We start from the raw sequence: 22,388 nt of genomic DNA on the forward strand, positions 1-22,388 counted from the left end.
ATTTTTACTGTTTTATTTTCATTCTTTAATTAGATAACTGTCTTCTGCATACATTTTATTCTATGGTATTTCACAAATACGTGATACCCTATCTGTATTGCTGTATTATTTAGCTCATTTACTGCATGATTAAGTGGTCACAAAAAATATCTATTGTTTTACTTTTTTATTGTTCTTGAAATATTGTCCTCCTCAGTCAGGTTATCTAACAGTCATGGCTGTACTGAAACGTGTAGGGAGAAAGTTTGGATAGGCAGAGAAGGACTCAAAGAACCTGGCTTATTTTCACTTGCTTTCTGTGGACCTTTGACTTCCCCACACTTTGGTTTTGACCGTAACAGATACGGTCAGACCCCCTCTACACAGAGAATGCATGCTAAAATTTCGTTCAAGTGAGGCTTAAATGTACTATGGGACCTTGTGTTAGCTTGTTACACCAGGCTGAGTTTTCCCCTATAAATGTGTTTATCTGAATTGCTTTTCTCACCCCAGACAGGTCTTTGCATCTCAAACCCAGTATGCCATTTATTGGCATAAGAGTATTGCTCTGATTCATTGCCATAAAGGACTTGCTGACAGATGACTCCTGATGGAGTACAAATTGAAGACCACTGGGAAATCCCAAGTTGCTGCAGCCAAGCTGTCTAATCTGAGATGTAATGGATTGCCTTTCTACAGTATTGAGCAGCAGCAAAATTACCAGTGCGCTTCACTGGTATGACACTTCTGTTTTGATTACCTTTTTGTTTTGAAAATTTTCAAAACATGGCATAGATCCACCTTACAGAATAGAACTAACTTCCTTTTACTGATGTTACACTTTAAAATGATGATGTGTGTCATGTATGAAGAAAATAAACCACTGGGCCTCTAGCTCAAGCAGCTTTTTAGGTAGTTTTTTCTCTTAGTCTCCTGTACAATCTCAAAAGCAATAACAGCAACAAACTCTTTTCCCAGCAAGATTTGTTACTAGTCTACTGTTAAAAGTAAAAGTACATTCAAACAACCTTTTATACAAATTTCTGACTGCTTAATATACTTCTTCCCAGGTATATTTCTGTCACTCAGCCCAGCATCCAGGTAACATTATTTTTTCCTTTGGTCTTCCCTCACATTAAATATCTAAAAGGGAAAAGCAGAACAATTCGATTTTCTAATAATAGAACAAACTATTTTGAAGGCTGGTTAAGCCTAGCACAGTAGGAGAGAGTCTAGACTTTATTTTAATTTGTATAATCTTTGAAAAATATTCAGATACTTTGATGAATTGAAAAGAAAAAATACTTTGGAAAAGATGTTTTCTACAACTTGTATCTATAAACCCGGTAAATCTTAAAATTAAATAGGAGACTTCTTGCCATATCTTTAGGCATTGACAGAGATTTTGGGTTTTCTACCTATTACATGGGTAATTTCCAGAAGTAGAATTGAGTATGTATTCCTTGAAATCACACAATCTGGATGATATTAAATATTTCTACAGGAAACAGTTGCAAATTAGAAGTTTGAAACATGTGCAATGTACAATGACCAATATATTTCCAATACTTGCTGAGATACATGCAGTCATGAGTGAAAAGCTGGGATCTGTAAAAAACTTATATAGGAAATACTAGATGTGAATATTTATATTACATAGGAGAAATTACTTTCTAAGAACCTCTGTCCCAAATAACTAAGATGACATAAAGAGTCCTAAAACCTATGTCTCAAAACAATTTTTTGTTAATCCCACATTTGATCTATTTAGGCTACTAGCTGTCAGCTAATTTCAATGATATTGTAAAGTGATTTGTGTGGGTTGTTTTTTTTGGGGGTTGGTTTTGGTTTGCTTTTGTTTGGGTTGTTTGGGGTTTTTTGGGGGTTTTTTTATGAGGATGTATGATTAATTAAATTCTTGCCACAACCTTCAAGACACTGGAGGCAGTTAAAAGATTATTTAAACCAAAGGAGCGTGCTGAGTAACGAACACAATAGGATTGTAAACCTCAGGGAAAGGATAAAGGGCTCTCTTCACTATATTTACTGTGGGCCCAACTTGAAGAAACAGAAGGAACTGTAAACTGCTGCTGCTACGCTGGATTAAAAAAGTCCCCTTTTGCAAATATTAAGAACTGGTAGTGGTATGTTTACAGGTCTCAAGTTGCTAATAAGTTTAAAAGCAAATGGCTGCACAAAACCTTGTTCTCTGCAGTTTGCAATGGATTATTTTATCAATTTATGTCTGTAGCTCAGTAAACTTCTGTAGAGGAGAATTTGAAAGATCCTGTGAGTTCTGGAATTTCAGATCAGGTTAATGCAGTGTTCATTTGTAGAGAAATGAATATATCAGTGAAAACAGAAAGGAGTTCTTGAAATGCTGTTGAGATCTGAGACACAATCACAAAATTTTGTTATGCTCTGTACAATAATAACATAAGTAGTGGCCAAAACCATTTCAGAATATAGTTTGTTGAAAGTTTTGTTCCACTGGGAACATCACTTTCTGTCTCAGGTTGTTGCTATTGCTTCCACAGCTCCAGGGTACTGCAAACAAACTGAAGGACAAGGCAGAAGTCATAGTGTTTAAATGGCATCTGTCGTTTCTAGCATATCTTACGGAAACAGCAAATGTGAACAGCATGAACAGACAGTCGCAGTTAGCTCATGCATCTTAGTCTGAGGCTGTTTGTGAAAATCTGGATATGTGCTTTCTACCATGCTGCCTGGGCTGAATTAGGAACTGGATTCACTGCATGTGTTTCCCACAGAGAGAAAACCTTCTGCTTTTATTTGAGAGTGTCTCAATAAGACATATCTAAGAAAGACTGCTTCTGAGATTGAGAATATTCCTTGTGACAGCCTCATGTTAGTGTAAAGTAATTTAATGAAGCCTTTTATGAAAGAGAATGTTTCTTTATGTTTAGAGATATGCATATTATTTTGAATCCAAGGATCTAAATAAAATTAATTAGGTCATTTCTATTTTATGTCCTTAATCAAATTGTATCTTTCAAATATTTCTCAGATAAGGAAATATGGTCTAACAATGCTGTAACTTACATAGTAAAACCAAAAAGAAAATCATATTGGAAATGGAGTTCTTTCCATGGGCCAAATTCCAAGTTGACTCACAACCCTGGCCAATACCACTGAAGTTAATGGGGTTGAAAAGGGTGTAAGTTAACTCAGACTTGGCCTTGTATGTTTCCAGATTTATCCCTTGTGACTTATCATAAAAGGAAATGATTTGATTTTTTAAAAAACAAATTCTGACAGCTTGAGGTGGAAGTTAATGCTTCTTTTCCTGCCAAAATTCATATAATTTGCGGTGGAAAAAATATACTTTATAGGCTATGATGAAACTAAGTGCTCACTGGATGTTATACTGAAATGGAATTGTATTCTCCAGATTGCTGTACGGTTAGCATAATGATATATAACTGCACATTTTTTCCCTGTTATGTATTTCCACACCAAGTTTATTGTCTTACAATGTGAAAATCCATGTACTTCGATTGTCTTACAATGATTGTTAGCCATCCAGAGGAGAGGGACTTGTACAACTGCTGCACAGTCTCAGTGACTATACTGTTAATATGCAAATCTCCATACTCAAGCTGTTAGTATAGCTCTTGACCTAAATGTGTGAAGTACACTAAATATCTGGAGGTCCCTTTGAAGTCAATGAAAACTACTTCCAAGCTCAGCACCTTTAAAGCCCATGCCATCTGGCCTGGCTGGTTCTTACGCTTGAGGTGTAAGTGACAGAAGTGTTTGCCAGCAACAAACATGTGGCTTCTGCTTCTCTCATTTTTGATGAAAGTAGAAAAAAACTCTGGACAAACATAAAAGACATGGGGTGACAAAGAGAAGTTCAGCTATGAAATAATGGGAAAGTCATCTGTTTTTAAATGTATACAAAGAAAGAAGACTAACATTTCCCATAATATTATTATTCACTCAGTCTTTTCAGTCACTCCTTTATATTGGCAAGTCTTGTGTTCACAGAACAACAAGCATATATAAATGTAGACATTTTATCCTTTTTAATCCCTCTCTTGGCAAGAAGGAGGCTATCTGGCTATTTGTGGAAACTCATCTTGGTACCTCAGTTTGAGGGAGGAGGATAGAAGAAGAAAGGAAAAATAAAGCACTGCGGACAAAAATTAGAGTAAAGGAACAGATATTAACACTCAGAAGCAAAATTTTAAAGCCCTTTTAGTCCCTTTAAGCTATTTGGAAAGTCCTTTTTTTCATTTATACATTCATCTTTTTTTTTAACTCGTGATTTATATATTTAATTTTGTACTTCACTATAATGAGCAAAACTTGAGGGACATGGTTTTTTAACTCAGTAATAGCCATAGCCTCATCTGAACAAACACTTTCTCTAGCTTCTAGCCACCACATGTATCAGGACTACAGTCCATAACTGTCTTATAAACAGCAAGCTCGCTTGAATGATCATTTAAATAACGTATTAAAAATGGATCTGGTTGATAATAATTTCAGTGACAATTCAACTCTTCCAAAGTTCTGCAACAGATGCATTGCTGTGGAACTGCAGTTATGTATAGGTTGTTTTTTTTTTTTTAATAATGTGAGATATGTATAATGTGTGTTTGAAACTACTATACTGTTCTTTCAATGTTTATAGTACATTTTTGTGCTTAATAACAGTGTTTTGGTATTTCACATACATGTAGGAAAACAGCATGCTCTATTCTCATTACGGTGAACAACAGTTCAGGCTACTGAGCTAACTGTCAGAAAAATAAACAGGTATCTTGATTAAAACACAAAATTAAATGTCATACTCCATAGGTGTCTTCCTGATTCTTCCATGGCCTGGCTACATAACACTAGATATTTACTAAGGCATAATTTTGTAAAGGTGTTGCCCAGCTGGCAACTAAGCACATCACAGCTGCTCGCACACTCTCTCAAGTGAGATGGTAGATGAGAATTGGAAGGGTAAAAGTGAGAAAACTCGTGGGTTGAAAATAAGACAATATTAATTATTTAAATGAAATAATTATAATTTTTAATTATTATTTTTAATAATAATGAAAATATAAAAACAAATAACAAAGAGATATAAATAAAAATCCAAGAAAGACAAGTGATGCAACTGAAAACATTGATTATTACCAAACAACAGTCAGTCTTGATGTAGCAAATGTCCCACACCCCCTCAGCCTTCCCCTCAGTTTGGGATCAGCTGTCCACCTGGTGGGATAAGCAGCAAAGGCCTTGGGTCTGAGTAAGCCCTCCTCAGCAGTAACAAAAACACCCCTCTATTTTCAATATAGCCCATGCTAGCCACTATGAAGAAAATTAACTCCATCTCAGCCAAAACCAGCACAAAGGGGTTTAATTATATCACATTGTTTCATATAGAATTTTCTCAATGAATTAAATCCTTGTGAATATTTGTGTTCATGTTGAGAAACAACTATCAAAAAAGTGGGATTTTTAGGAGGCTAGAAGCTAGATTTGGTATGACAGTGATTAGTGTGATGTGTAGAAATATGCAGCATCAACTCTCTGGGAAGCCAAAGAGTTCAAAATAGGCTATTCAGAAAACAGTTAGCTCCTGATTTCTTTATTCTTTACAGAGATGTCACCACCACTTTGAATGGGCAAGTGAACAGAAGTTCTAACTATACAGAGAGTCTTCCCAGCATGCTGGTTGTTCTTGTCGACACTGGGAATACACATCAGCATAGTTTTAAACCTTTAAAACCAGACTGTGCAGATGTCTGCATGACCAGATGTATCACAGGGCGGGCAGAAGACATATGCCCTTTTAGAGAAGCACTTAGAATCCACGTAACATATGCTGGGAATTAAAAAATGTTACCTCATTACTGTTTTAGCTACTAGATACAATGTTCTCCTTCCTTTCTACAGAAACTGAGAAACTAATTCAAAACAAACACTTTCCAGGGTTGGGGAAGAGATAGATTTTCTTAGATATTTTCAAAAGTAATAAAGTGGTGAAAAAATTATCATAACTATTTCTTTTTCAGCTTTAAGTAGAACAGCTTCTTGAGATTCCACAGAGCACCTGTAGGCAAACCTGAAATCAAATCCATTCAGTGTAAACTGTGTACTTCAGTGTTTTCAGTCTTAAAACAAATTGTCCTTAAACAGATGGATCTAACTCTGATTTATGAGTGCTCATCTCAGGAAATAGAACTTGGCCATGCATTTGATGCTTGTATGAGAGTGGGTGTGCAAACATGCCTGTGTTTATGTGCAGACATTACCAAGGTAGAACACTCCAGGACACATTGGGAAAAGAGTGAAAAGAAGGTTGGTTAGTTGTTTCTGTTCTTTGGCTTTTAATTTATCCATCAGAAAGAAATAAGAGGGTAATACTTAGCCAGTTCATTATAATTCATTGCAATTAATCTCACTCTGAATGATAGCTAGGGCTACTCCCATCCTAGTCAGAGGGACAATTTCTGTTTATTTGCTCCCTTAGAAAATTTCCAAAATTAGGAAGGTGTGTTTTTTTACTGTGCTGACATAAGTGGCAATAGTGCCATCCTTAACAAAACTGATATGGTGCATGCCCTTCCTTGTGAGGTGTGAAATCCACTAACTAATGTATAACAACTAAGTCTACCAAAGTGCTTTCAAAGCCACCGAGTTGTTAAATTTAAACAAGAAAGATGTATTTGTAGGGCACGCATACTGAACTATCAGCATATGCTTTCCACTTGTGTTTATTCTGCACATTTTGTGGGAACATGAGAGTTTCAGAGTAGAATAAAAATTGTAGATTAGATTATCTGATTTTGGTGCAGTGAGGTTATCTTTAGAAGGTTTTGAGCGTGTCCAGTGATTTCTCCAGTTTCCCAAGCAACTGGGTACTAACAGATTTCACAAAAAGTGCTACCTTATTACAGCCAATAGATGTGATACTCTATGTCATTGCTAGTCGTTACCATTATCTAGCTACAAATTTCAGGGTGGAATCCAGCCTTCTCCTGAGTTTTGCTGTTAATCTTTGGTCTACTTTGAAACTGTTGATCAGAGTCATAAACTTAACAACTCTGACACTTGCTGCCAGTGATTTTATAACACTCTGAAATGAAATAGACCATTTTTAATAACACCTTAATAATTGTGTTAATGCAACTGTTAAGCACATTGAATTTCAATATAACTTCAGTTTGATCTGATAATCCGAACAAGATGTTAGTTGGAATGAATTTTTGATTGGTGCTTGGCTCACATTCCCAGAATATCCAATGAGCCTTCTAGCAGAAGTATAATTTTAAACCCTCTTTGAGCTTCTGTGATTTCCACGTTTATATTCTGTTCTTTCTGAAAATGTACACGTAATAGTTGATTCTGCTTCTCCTTCATACCTGGCAATTATCTTGAATCCTTTACCAATTATACTCAATCAGGTGCTCTATTGACTGTAGAAGAGATTTCAAGATCTCAGCTCACAGCTATGTCTCATTATTATAATCAAAAGAGTCTGTTTTGTGATGAGCTCTGTGCTTGCAAATGCAGTTTGGGAAAAAGGGCTTGTCATTTGTAGACAAAAATGAGTCTCAAGAATTTCCAGTCTTTGAAAAATTCTGTTCACAAATTGCCTCTGAATAAATTTTAATGTTTCACAATTTAAGATATTAATTTTAAAGAATTCTTTATTTTAAAAATGTTATTTTATTTGTTTTTTATTTTAAATAAATAATTACAATTTTATTTTAAATAATGCTTGGTGTTGTGCTACTTGTGTGAAATGACTTCAGTGAAGTTACCCAAATTACCTGTAGCTAATCTATATTGTGAAATAAAATTTTATGTAAAACATGAAACATCCACATTGACATGCTAGGAAATAATTAATTTTCAGTGAAAACCATTCTCTGCCCAACCTGTAGTTGTACTTGGGATTGTGACAACCCACATGCAGGACCTTGCACTCAGTCTTGTTAAACTTCATGCAGTTTGCATGGGCCCATCTCTCTAGACTGTCAAGGTCCTTCTGGATGGCATCCCTTCCCTCCAGTGCGTTGATCTCACCACAGAGCTTGTTGTCATCTGCAAACTTGCTGAGGATGCACTTAATCCCACTGTCCATGTCACTAATGAAGATACTGAACACTGCTGGTCCCAGTACTGACCCTTGAGGAACACCAGTCGTCAGAGACCTCCACATGGATATTGAGCCATTGACCACAACTCTTTGAGTGAGATCATCCAGACAGTTCGTTATCCACCAAGTGGTCCATCTGTTGAATCCATGTCTCTCCAATTTAGAGACAAGGATGTCATGCTGGTCAGTGTCAAGAGCCTTGCCCAAGCCCAGGAAGATGATGTCCTTCCCTTCTCCACCATTTCTGTTAGTCCATCATAAAAGACCATCAGATTTGCCAGGCAAAATTCGCCCTTAGTGAAGACTTGTTGGCTGTCACCAATTACCTCTTTAATCTACATCTGCCTGAGCAGTCTCCAGGAGGATCTTCTTCATGATCTTACCAAGCACAGAGGTGACACTGACTGGTCTGTAGTTCCCTGGGTCTTCCTTTTCCCCCCTTTTAAAGATGGAATTATATTTTCCATTTTCCCAGTCAGAGGGGACTTCAGCAGACTGCCAGAACTTTTCAAATATGATGGAGAGTGGCTTGGCAACTTCATCTGCCAGTTCCTTCAGGATACATGGATGAACTTCATCAGGTCCCATGGGCTTGTGCACCTATTGATTGAAATAGCATTGCATGCTTTCGATGTCTCTTCTATGTCTAGCTGCTTTATTCTGCAGTCATGTTACATAGTTCTCAATATCTTTCAAGCATGGGGTAGCAAAGTGCTATTAGAGGCTAAGCTGAGTACACTGGAGGTAATTCTTTATATAAAAACTTATGCTCTTGCTAAAGCATCTCAAATTATTATAGGTTGTTGCAAAAGCACTTTGGGTTGGCTTATTCTTTTAAAACTTCTGATCCACTGTTGCTCTTAAATAGTTTTCTCCATGCTATCTAATCAGCTATTGCAGATTCTGCGTAAGTCTGTGCCAAATAGTTAAGTTAATGAATCATTAAGATTCTGCAATTCATGAAGTTACTTTCAATGAACTCATTAAGGATAGCTTCATGAATTGGATTCTACTTTTCCAGACAAGTTCTCAAATTTTTCAAGATCACTTTATATTTAGATTCCATCCTCCAGCATATCTGTACTATTATCTATTAACTATTACTGGGTTTGCATGGCAAGGTTTTGATAACAGGGGGTCTACAGAGGTGACTTTTGTGAGAAGCTGCTAGAATCTTCTTCCCTTATGTCTGATAGAGCCAATGCCAGCTGGCTCCAAGACAAACTCACCGCTGACCAAGGCTGTAGCACCTCTGGGATAAAATAATTAAGGAGGGGAAAAAATTGCTGTGCAACAGCACATGTAAGAAAGGACGGATAACTGAAACAACTCTGCGACACTCAGGTCAGTGAAGAAGGAGAGGGAGGTGGTCCTCCAAGCCCTGGAGCAGAAATTCCCCTGAAGCCCACAAAGAAGACCATGGTAAGGCAGGTTGTCCCTCTGCAGACCATCATTAATGGTGGAGCAGATATCCACCTGCAGCCCATTGAGGACTCCACAACAGAGGAGGTATATGTACCCAGAGGAGACTGTGACCCTGTGGAGACTCTATGCTGGCAGGATCTGTGGCTCGGGGGACTGGGCCAGAGCAGTCTGGTCTGTGGAAGAAATCCACACTGGAGTAATTTCTGAAGAACTGCAGCCTGTGGGAAGGACTCATGTTGAAGAAGTTGGTGGAAGATTGTCTTGTGAGAAGAAGCCCACACCGGAGCAGGGGAAAAGAGTGAGGAGGAGGGAGCAGCAGAAACAATGTGTGATGAACTGATCACAGCCCCCATTCCCTGTCAACCTGGGCTGCAATGGAGGGAGGAGGTAGAGAAAATCAGGAATGAATTTGAGTCCAACCAGAAGTGAGGGTTGGGAGGAGGTGTTTTAAGATTCCTAATTGCTACTATCCTAGTCTGGTTTGCAATAAGTTGACTTAATTTCCGCAAGTCAAATTTGGTTTGCCTGTGATAGTAATTGCTGAGTGATCTCTTACTTCTCTTGACCTGTGAGACTTTGTCATGCTTTTCTTTCCCCTATCCAGATGAAGAGTAGCAGCAATGGCATAGTTTAGTGGGCATCTGGCATTCAGCCAAGGTCAACCCACCATGGAATTAAATATGCATGTCTTTACTATAACATCACACAGGCATTCATAAACTATATAGGTCCAGATCAAGGACAAGTAACCCATTCAGCATATCTTCTAATTTTGACATTGTTTTGGTTTCCTACACATATTGTAAACAAACAAAAATAGATTAAACAGGCCCATCATTCCCAGGCTTGAGCAAATACCAAGGAAAATAGGGACAAAGAATCTTAACTAGCATCAAGGCATTTGTTACCAACTATTTATCCTATTTGTTTATGAAAAAGGCCTCCTATACTGTGAAAAACCTGAGTGGCTTTGAAACCTTATGTTTCTGATGACTGTGTATACATGTCTCTGCTCATTTGCTGTTACCTTTCAAGTATTTACAAGAAGTGTTTTTTAAATTTCCTCCAATTTTTCTTCGCTCTGATGCTGGAATGAAGAATCTGTAATTTTGTCACTTTCCTTTACTCTTTTTTCAAAGATAGGAACCACATTTTATTTGGAGTTCAAGCCTTTCAGTTTTTACACATTCTCAACATAAACTTTAATGGCTTTAGTTAACATCACCCAGTTCACTAAATATTGTATGATAAAGTTCATGAATATTTCCTAGATTATCTAGCATTTTCCTCAATGGATTCTGCCAGCTCTGGTTCCCATGTCACAGAAGCACTGTATATATGCATACGCTTATCTTGAATTTAGCAGGGCTACCTCATGAAAATTGTACCGTACAAAATAAGATAGTGATTCTGCAGTTAGAAAAGATTCAGTACAGATTCTTTTTAATGGAATATTGACTGACATTGTGTCTCTTTCTTCCTGCTTCATTCTCCAAAGTACGGATGTGTGTATAAAAGTTGTATAAACCTTTGAAAGGCATACATTAAAAGATTAATTTGACAATATCTTAGTTTGTGCAGTGACTTCCTATTAATTGTGTCGTTTTAACAAATGCAATTCTCAGGAACAGCACAGATGCTTCTCATCAAGATGACAACTAAAAAAAAGGGTACCAAAAATGTGGCATGAGATGTATTCACAGCTGCAAGAGAGTAAGATAACATGGATGTAAAGAACCCAAAGAAATATGAAAGATAAAGCAAATTGTCATTGCCTAAAAAAACATATTCTACACATCTGCAAGTAGACAGCACATGTCCAGGTGTAAAATCCATGTATGAAATTTCAGAACCCCATGTAAACATGCATTCACCATGTACTTTGGACATTCTGAGCTGTTCTCTTCTCACTAATCCACCTCTCCTAGAATTCATTTTGATATCTTAAGTCCCTGAGTATCCTCAAACATCTGTCACTCTTTAAATAAAATTCCTAGAGGAATTTTTTCTTTCTGGTATCAAAATTACTTTGGACTGCACCCAGGCTGGACAAAACTTAGTCCTGGATCAGAAACAGATTTCTGTTCCAACATTCCTGATTTCTCATGGCTAGGGCTGGAGTTTTATGTACTTGGAAAGCTAAGTATCGCAGCTCTTCAAATAATGACAGTTCCATGAATAAGCATTAATATCTAAAATACTACATTATGTTTTCAAATATAATCTTCCCCCTATTAGTCTGTCTTTTCATAAATAGCAAAATATGTAGCCAGTTGTAAAAAATAAAACCAACATTTATTTGAAATAATAGATGTGATAGAAATCAATCATTCAATCAAACAATCATGACAGATTTTTCATATAGATTTTTTCTGTTGCTCTTAGGTAACAAATAATAAAATATTTTTATTTTATTAATATATTTGAGGTCTTTGTAATTCATGTACCTTATATTTATTATCATATTTATATATCTTTCCTGTGTTTGAAAGACCAAGCTCTTGAAAAAGTTTGTAAAAACATGCTCTGTTTGGATATGTTGAAGAAGTCTTTTCTGCCAAACTAGTCACATCTAGGGCGAGAAGATGTAGTAGAATTTTCTTTCAGCCTCTACATAGATTATCATGTGGTGTGGTTTTTTTCTGTAGTATGATAATGTATTTCTGTCCTGGTTTTGGCAGGAATAGAGTTAATTTTCCTTCTAGTAGCTGATGTAGTGCTTAGTTTGGGATTAAGGGTGAGAGCAGTGCTGGTAACATGCTAATGTTTTGAGTTGAGGCCAAGATGCCAAAGACATTTCAGCTGCTCATGCTGCCCTGCTAAAGAGAAGGAGGGGAGCACCCAGGAAGCTGGGAGGGGACACATCCATGACAGCTAACCCAAACTGACCAAAGAGATACTCCCTACATACTTTGTATGTTCCATTTCAAATTGTGGGTGGGCTGAGGTGCTGAGTGGCAGCCAGGGGTCTTGTGCAACATCAACTTTGGGTGATGGCTGAACCCCTGCTTGACAATGGGAAGAGGTGAATGAATTCCTTGTTTCAGTTTGCTTATGCTTGTGGGCTGAGAGGCAGGCCAGTTTGGGGGGTCTTGCACAGCAGCTAGAGGGTTCTTGTACAGCATTGACCTCAAGTAGAGAGATATTTTGCTGTTTGCTTGTTTTGTGTGTATATATATATATATGTATATTATCACCACCATCATAATCTTTTTTTGTATGTGTGAGTCCTGTTGAATTGTTTTTATCTCAACCCACAAGTTTTCTCACTTCCACTGTTCTGTTTCTCTCCCCCATCCTGCTGATGGGGTGAGTGAGCAAGTGGCTGCCTGCTGCTTAATTGCTGGCCCAGGCTAAGCCATAACAATCTGATTTGACTGTTAGCTACCAGCTTTAAATGTTTTCTGTGTTTCAGTTCTGTGCCAAAATAAAAAGAAATAAAAGAAAAAAGAAAGAAAAAAAAACCCAACCTGTCACAGTTCTTCACAATAGGAACCACGAATGGCAACAACAACAAAAAATACTTATCAAAAGTCAATACAGCAGAGCCATGGCAGGCCTCTGTTTTAACTGAAAGCCACTGCAAACCTTACTAGGTGTGTGTTTATGGCAAAAGGAGAGGAAAAACATTGTCCTGTTAGAATCCATAAATTAGGAGAAAAGCTGTGTTTACAGCTGCTGCTTCTCTGAGGAAATATCTGACTCAAATAGCAAGAGAATCACAATATTATGGTGGAAGATATACAAGTCCCATTGACTTTGGAGTTGAAATATAAACTTTATATTATAAATAATACTCACTGGTGTGTGACATTGCAAAGGACTGGTATGATTCTGAACAACCTGTACATAAATTCCACTATGCACTCGAAACCTTAGCTTTTGAATTCACTCATGGCTTAATTATTTTCTACACATTTAACAATTGTGCCTTAAGAAAGAAGGGTGTGTTCCACCCATGTTGTCATTTATATTGGTATTATCTGTGCTACCTATGTGGTCTTAGCTGCAGAACAAACAATGCCTAACATAATGCCAAACGTGGGCAAAAGCAAAATTATGTGAAGTCCCAAGCCCTGAGAGCTTGATTTTCCATTTTTTAAACACTGTGCACATTTACAGGGTAAAAGAAATAATTATTAACTTTTTCTTAGTATGTCTTCTTAGTACTAATATATAATACCACATACTATTAGTATGTTTTCTTAGTATAGATTTTCTAGCTTTTAAAACACACTGCCCAGCTTGGAAGAGTGTTTGCCTAACATAGAACAGAAGTTTTACTGATATTCTCCAAGAATACTTTCCAAACATTTACTTTCTGCAACACCACAGCAAACTCCTACAGGAATGGAATGCAGGGGAATTCAACAGCATATGGCATAAAAAACACATTAATAATTTTCTTCAGATTTAGATGTCTCCAAGAACATTCCCAAACTGAACATGACTATTCATCCAAAGGAATCGTAAGTATCTGAAAATACTGGGATGAATAATTTTCTTTCAAGATATCAGGAAATACATGTTGTTAGAAAGAAATTTATATTTTGTCTTGCAAGCTCTTGAGTTTAATACCTGAAACTAGTGAAATGTACATGTGTTGGTATCTCACAGGATTATGTCACTGAAGCTTCTTGCTGGTACTTATTACCAAGATGCCGAATACCAATGAGAGCAAGGGAACTGTTATTTTGGCAGATTTGAGCTCTTCATTTAAGGGATAGGACTTTAAAATTTGTATTATGAGGACATCTGATGAAAAAATGTTGTGAAATTTTTATAAAATGGGGGGGGGGCTTATTTAAAAAAAAATAAATATTTTTTATTGACTGTCTCTCGGAGACCCTAATAATTTGTCTGTTCCCTGTTTTGAACTCTTCTGTAGGTCCAAATAAATGCTGTCAGCAACATAGTAGTTACATTTGACTTGAGTACTCAGGAATAGGATAAGGATTTCACTTTACTCTGTTGAATATTTTGAATTTGTATGCATCCTTGTCCACTCAGGTAGTGTGAAGAACAGTTTCTAAAATCAACAGATTGAACTTTTGAATGGTAAAACTAATGCATGCCATGATAGAGATGATTATCCTAGGTTCTAAATATACACCCCATACCACTATGCTAGTAATGGTAATAGAGAAATTAACTCTACTTTACCTTCCTTGAATAGAATATATGTATGCCTGATGAACAGGTGGACTGAATATTGAAAGATTAACATGGAAAAATACTATAATAATAAAAATGGAAATTCAAAGTTAATTTCCAGAGTCACATGGCTGAAATAAAATTATAGTTTATTCATTGTAGTTGAAATCTTTCTTGTGTTTCAGAATATGACAGAAAATTAATGAAGCCACAGTTATATGTTACCCTAGCTAAGCTTGTCTCAGGAACCTTCATTAATGAGTGCAAGTATATGATTGACAAATTGGTAACTCTTGACTCTGTATCTCCTGAGCATGTATTTTCACATTCTATAATTTCTTTCATATTTCCTCTGAAGACAAAATTGTTGTGTTTTCTCATTCTGTCAGGATTCACTAAAGTAGATCACTTTATTTAGCACAGTGCTCTTAGATACTCACCCAATGTATTTATACATTTGGGCACTGTATCTGCACTGTTTACAGACAGGATATAAAAACCTCACACCGTGAAACAAAACCTTGAGGTACTGAGCTTCCCTTTCTGTCACAGTAAATTACACAATAATTTCAAATGGTGTTCCCATAGACAGTGGCATATAATAAGAACTAGGAACCCCAGGTATTCCTTGGAATATGGTGACTGTGGCAGTATAGAACATTTCCCTGTTTTCTATGTCATTAAAATCTGCAGTTCCATTAATTACATGAACCCAAAGCATGTGAGTGCAGAATTAAATTTAATCTGTGGCTTGGCACTTGATTCTGTGGCAATGTACCTTGCTGACTTACTATCCTACGTGTTGTAGCTTTACATGGCCAGGTTCTGGTGGAGGGTGGGGTGGGAGGGAGCTACAGGGTTGGCTTCTGCAAGAAGCAGCTAGAAGCTTCCCACAGGCCTGACAAGAGTAAACACCAGCCAGGCTCAAGGCCAGACCTGCCCCAGACCAAAGCCAAGCCCATCAGTGATGCACACAGTACTTCTGGGAATCACATTTAAGAGGTAAAAATCATTACCATCTGCTTTTTGACACCAAAGCAGGGAGTGAAAGGATGTAAGAAACTCTGCAGACAGCAAGGTCAGCGAAGAAGGGGGCGAGGAAGGAGTTGTTCCGTGTGCTGGAGAGAAAGATGCTCCTGCAACCCATGGAGAACCCCATGGTGAAGCATGTGTCCCCCCACAGCCCATGGATGATGATGGGGAGTAGAGACCCCACCTGCAGCCCGTGGAGAGGCACCAGGCTGGAGCAGGTGGAGACATACAGAAGACGCTGTGACCCGTGTTAGAGCAAGCCTCTGCCAGCCCTTGCAGCCCATGGAAAGAGAGAGAGAAACAGAGAGAGAGAGAGAGAGGCCCACACCAGAGGAGGTTGGCTGTGTGGTGCAGTTTGTGACTCTTTGGGAGACCAGGCTGCAGCAGTCTGGGCCTGAGAGACTGAGAGACATTCTAGGATTTTTTGACTGCCCCCCATATCAGTGAGCCACGCTGGGGGAGCTGGTGAAAAGCTGAAGCCCCATAGGAAAGGACTCATGTTAGAGAAGGCCATGAAGGACTGCCTCCTGTGGGTGGGACCCATGCTGGATCAGGGAAGGGGTGTGAAGTATGTCCCTCCACCCCCAACTAAGAAGAAAAGTATCTGGTGAGAAACTGACCGAAACACCCATTCCCAATCTCCCTCTGTGACACAAAGGAGGGAGAAAGTGTGAGAAAGGTAAGTCCATGAGGGAGAAAGGGTGAGAAAGGTAAGTCCAGAAGGCAGGCATGGGGGGAAGGTGTTTTAATTAAGATTTCATTCTACTTATCATTATCCAACTCTGGTGTCACTGGGTGTTTAGTGTAGTGTAATAAATGAGAGAGTTTCTTTCCTTCATGCTGTGTTGAGTCTGTTTTGCCCGTGACGCTAATTGCGACATGAGCTCTCCCTGTCCTTATCTGGACTCCTAAGCCTCTCAATATATATTTTTTCCCTTGTCCAGCTGAAAAAGGGAGTGATAGAGCAGCTTTGGTGCGTATCTGGCCTCCAGCCAGGGCCAACCACCAAACTATTGTACTTCCTTCACTATTGAGGAAGCAGGTAGCAAACAGATATTTCAGGTGGCAGGCTGGAAACACACAAAAGGATCACCTTTTCCAACAGGAAGCAGCTTTCTGTCACAGGGTTCTTAAGTTGCTTAAGGTACGAAAAGCATTTAGACAAATTCCCAAATGAAAAACCAAAGAAAGTTGTCAAGCACTCTGACAACATTTCATCTTCAAAAATCTCTGTTAGAGATTTTCTGGAAGATGGATAGTGTTCCTGGGGCACTGTCAGTCTGTTTCTTTTACTGTCTCTTTTGGCTGTAGGCATATGATACTGCCCAATGTCCACAATAGAATACTTTCTTAGGATCACATCTCCCATCTGAGATATGATCTTTGTCTGTAAAAATGTAGCTCTCACTGGCTTTTTACTACATATAGATTTGCCAGCCTCAACATAGCCATCTCCTTTGACTAGCATTCACCATGTCCTAAACTTGATTTTTCTTAGCCAGATCCTTATAGTACTTTTTAATACTAGCTTGTTTGTTTTTTCATCATACCACTTGTACATTTCATTAACATAGGAACATTTGTCCCACTACTTCGTAGCTCATATATTATTGATAATTCTAATGTCAATACATGCAATATCTATTAAAAGCAAGTGGACCGCAGTTGATCAGCCACTGCAGTCTCTTCAGACTTGTCTTAGTTTAGGACAATATTCACAAACCAAATTTGAATACATTTGTGATTAGAGATGAAAAATATGTCTCTGCTGTATTTCTTTTCACTTTAGTCACTTCTGGCTGTCTATTCCCCTATGAAATATATCAGAAAACTGAGCTATCCTGTGCATCTGAGGCTTAAACGTATCCTTGGCAAGAGCAGATCTGAGAACTAAATATTTGAAAAGTAAAGTTCTGAGTAAGAAGTAACTAAAGTCACTTCTTTCCAAGTGTTTGACAAGTGCATTATGATCCATTTGGATAAAGGCTCTTCAAGTAGTTGTCAGTAAGATCTGTTTTTAAACATTGCAATAAAACTTCTTAAGTAGATCAGATTACATGAGTGAACTGTCAAAGAAAGGAAGTTATCAGGCAAGAACAAATCTTTCAGTGTCTTCCCCAGTCATGGGGAACAAGCACATTTACAGCATATCAAGCTGTAGTTTCTCGGTCTAGAGAAACATTATGCAAATGATGGACAATTCTGAATGCCAGATATCTTGGGATCTTGGGAGTTGGTCCCTAAGGAAGCATACAGCAATGTTTCAAATATAGTACTGATTAAGACTGAAAACTGAAGATCATCTGCTTTGCATGATCAATGGGGTTACATGGAACATTTTGTTAGAAGCACAGATATTTTTCAAATTTTGAAAAATAAATGAAAGAATAGAGAGTGTTGAAGTGGTGTTTGCATTGCACACATGCACCATGCCAACTGGTGCCTGTGCTCTCCAATACTTTGTTAGTTCAACCTGGCAGTCTATCTAGCTCCAGAGACCCTTTTTAGATGGATTTATGTTTTAATTACTCTCCAGGTTTACCCTCACATATTATCTCGTGTCACAGGTGCAGCACTCAATCTTGACTGAGTGTCTGTAGTTTGAATCAGATCCCATCTTGTCTCTCTCAGCTATGGCAAACTGACTCCAAGCCAATGCTCTATGAGCAAGTGCCAACAGCCAGTTTATCACTCCTCTAAATACTGAGCAATTTGCATGACTACTAGGATGGTGAAACAATCTCAGAGGATGCAGAGCTGGCAATGTGAGGTATTTATAGATGAGGGATGACGTCATTTTTTAACAGGCTTTACCTAGCTGGTCCTTGGAGAAGCCTAGCCAAAAGCCCTGCTCAGAAAAGCGAGACTTGTGTAACATATATGCAGTTCTAACATTATATGAATTTGGTATCTGTAGAGAAAACAAGAATGAGACAATTGTCATGGAGAAGGCTCATCTAAAAGCTCTGGACTACACTTGCCCTGTTGTAATGGTTAGGTATGACACAGGAAGAAGCAAAGAAGTGCAGTTGAACAACTATACAGTCTTACAAGAATTGTCATCCTTGGAACAACTAATGATGAAGGTAATAACCACTAATTCACTTTACTGCAGCAAAGAGAGTGGCGCAGGATGATATGACCAATGAGGTCTTTGGTGGCTCACAGTGACCATCTAAATTAGAAAGAAAAAACATAAGGAAAACAGTAGTGTCTCAGGCTAATAAGTACTTTTGCCCCACACCATACATAAGGCTGAGCACAAGGCTGAAGGGATGAGGAAGCCAGTCTGCCAGTCTGGGCTAGGGACAACTCGGGTCAGGGCCTGACTCTCCTCAGCCCCTTGTGATGGTTGTGGCCGAACTTACGTCATCAATACGTGTGAATTATATAAAGCATGTACCTATGTGTGTCTTTGAGTGGGAGACTAGAAATCACAACTGGCTTGCTATTCCAATCCCTCTTAAAGAATAAATTTTAGATTTTATGGCACTGAGATCTCTTCTTACAGGTTCTCTATCCCAAATTCCTCTGTGACAATATTTGTGGTATCTGTGTCTATAACAGCCTTTTAAAAATTGCTCTATTTTAGACAGCAGAAGGCCATTTCAAAGACAGATAAAAATTCAAAGACTGATGTCTTCAGAATTACTTTTTACTTCCACTATTTTAAAAATTGTATCCATTCCTTCTCCCTAACCAGTTGTATTACTCCCTTTCACTGAAGTAAATACATACAGTGTTCTTTTCCCCCTGAGATAAAAGTCCTTTTCTTTCTTTTTTATTTTTTTCCTCCTCTGCTTCCCTTCATACATTTCTTTATACCTCTCTGGTGATATTGAAGTTTTTTTCTGAGTGGTTAGTAGTCCTTTTACTTTCAGACAACTGCAACAGAGAAAATAGTCAACTTACCTGGGGCTAGGCAATCTGAAAGACCTACTGAGAAACTCTACTTTGACTACAGAAGATTGTGCCAGGCAGAGTGTAGAAGATCAGTATCCTATTTGAGCTTGCCCTTGGTCCCACGTGGATGAAAAGCTCTCAGTGCCCATGTTACAGAATCACAGAATCACAAGGTTGGAAAAGACCTTTGAAGATCATAAAGTCCAACCATTCCCATCCTAAGCTAAACCATATCCCTAAGTACCTCATCAATCCTTTTTTTTGAACACGTCCAGGGAAGGTGACTCAATGACCTCCCTGGGCAGCCTGTTCCAGGCCCTGACAGCATTTTCAGTAAAAAATTTTTTTCTAATGTCTAATCTAAACCTGCCCTGGCACAGCTTCATGCCATTGCCCCTTGTTCTATCTTCTGTCACCTGGCTGAAGAGACCATCGCTCTCCTCTCTACAACCTCCTTTCAGGTAGTTGTAGGTGGTGATAAGGTCTCCCCTCAGCCCCCTCTTCTCCAGGCTAAACATCCCCAGCTCCCTCAGCCATTCCTCATAGGATTTGCCCTCCAGCCCCTTCACCAGTGTGCTTGCCCTTGTCTCCACTTGCTCGAGGACCTCAATGTCCTTCTTATGGTGAGGAGCCCAGAACTGGACACAGCACTCAGGGTGTGGCCTTGCCAATGCCGAGTACAGGGGCACAATTAACTCCCTAGACCTACTGGCCACACTGTTTTTGATACAAGTCAAGATGCCATTGGCCTTCTTGGATGCCTGGGCACACTGTATATTCAGCCTGCAGTCAACCAAGGCCCACGGGTCCTTCTCTACCTGGCCAGGTAGGTCACTAATCATTTCCTACTGAACCATGGGAACTTTGTTATTCTTCTCCTCCCTGTCAGCCAGTTTCTGAGGATGAGTACTCAGGGAATATCCATCTTTACTATTAAATACTGAGGTAAAGAAGGAATTAAGGACCTCAGCCTTTTCCTCATCCCTTGTCACTTGGTATTTGCATCCTCATGATCTCACCCAATGAAACATCAAAGTGGGCCAAGGGGAGTGCAGCAGTCAGTCTAGGATGTCTTAGAATCTTCTGGGACTGCACAGTCACTGCTTAGCAAATGTGGCTATCAGATACACTGAAAGAATTGAAACATTTGAATGATAAGTCTTCAGTCTTTTTCCCAGGCACATATGAGCACTTTCTCCTACATTTGAACTAGCCTCCTTAGTACTAAATCTTTTTTTCATTTCTTTAAAAAGCATTTAACCATTCATCTTGATATCTGGAGAAAGGATAAAAGAGGTAGTACTAATCTAAATTAAATGTGATTGATAAATAGCATCTGGTTGCTTTTTTAAAGAGGCAAAAATAATATACCTCATATAAGTGAACTGTTTTGTTGGTGATCAAAACACAGAAGAAGGGATAACATGAATCAGCTATATCTGTGCTCACTGAAATGTTAGCAGAACTGGCCCTGTTTCAACCAAGATAAGACCACAATTTTCCCTATTGAGTAAGAGCAAGGCATTTGCTCTTTATCCCATAACAACAAGCCAAGTGTAGAAGTCTTGGTGAGATCAGGCCATTAGGCATGTGGGCTTTTTCAGATCTCACAGATGAAGTGCCAGGCTGAGAACATAACCTCCCAATATGTACACCCTTTGCTTTTAATCTGTATCCAAGGCACAGCCGTGATCTAAATTGGGGTGAGAAGCTGCACAGAAATGGGACCCAGTTACATCTCTGGACGAGGAAGAACAACCATATACAAACACTTAAGTGTCTTAAAACTTGCCATTTTTACTTTTTACTTGCTTTTAGTGTGTTCTGCATCTAATTTTGTCACTGCATGTCGGTGGAGTTTATCCTCTGGGAAATATGTGATTTGTAGAGCAGGCTGTAGAGAGTAGAACTCTGCATGTGTCTGGGTTTTTTTTGTTTGTTATAGTCTGACTGCCTCTTTTACACCCCAGAACTCTTTAGACATAACTTTCAGGTCTTTAATTTATATATTACTTATCTGTGTCCAAGTAAATGTGCATGCTAGTCCATGAAAGTTGTTATTACACCTGGTCCATTTGTATTACTTTGTCATTACAAGGCTTCCTCTAAGCTTTTCAGGAACATATTGGATATCCTTTGGGTCTTCCCTTCCTAAAGGTGATTTTCTTACTGTCCTTGCTGACCATCCAGTACCTAGTTTCAGTCTGAGAAGGGCTGTAATCACGTCAGAATTTTGCAAACTTAGGGGATGAACAAAATCAGTTGCACAGCCCCAAATGGCAAACCACTCATACACTGCTGGAGGGCAATGATTTTGTATTCCAATGCAATGAAAACAGCCAAATACCGCAGTATTTACAGGTAATCTAATTGAAACATGAAACAAAATATACATTTTAGAGATAGAAAAACTTTCTAGGGAAAAGGAGCAACAGTAGATGGAAATATTTATGAAATAAAAGGGAACATATCGGTGGATAAAATATGTGAGGTAGCACAGAATAAAGTAGAAAATCCTGGACAAAATATGATTGAATCCCACCCTTGTTAGAGATCTCATCCCCAGTTCTTCTGAATCTTCAGCTTTATTTTCTTAGGAAGTAGACAGGGGGAACCATGACTTTTTTTTTTCTGGCACAGTGAATCCATTCCCTACCACCTAAAGCAGCAATTCATTTGTGCTACTGCTGTCTGTCATGGTATTCCATTTTTTTCTTTCTTATCACCTTGCTTAAAGTTGAAGTAAGCATAAAGTTCACCTATGTCATTC

This window comes from Gallinula chloropus, assembly GCF_964237585.1.
Source record: "Gallinula chloropus genome assembly, chromosome: Z".
Taxonomy (NCBI): Eukaryota; Metazoa; Chordata; class Aves; order Gruiformes; family Rallidae; genus Gallinula; species Gallinula chloropus.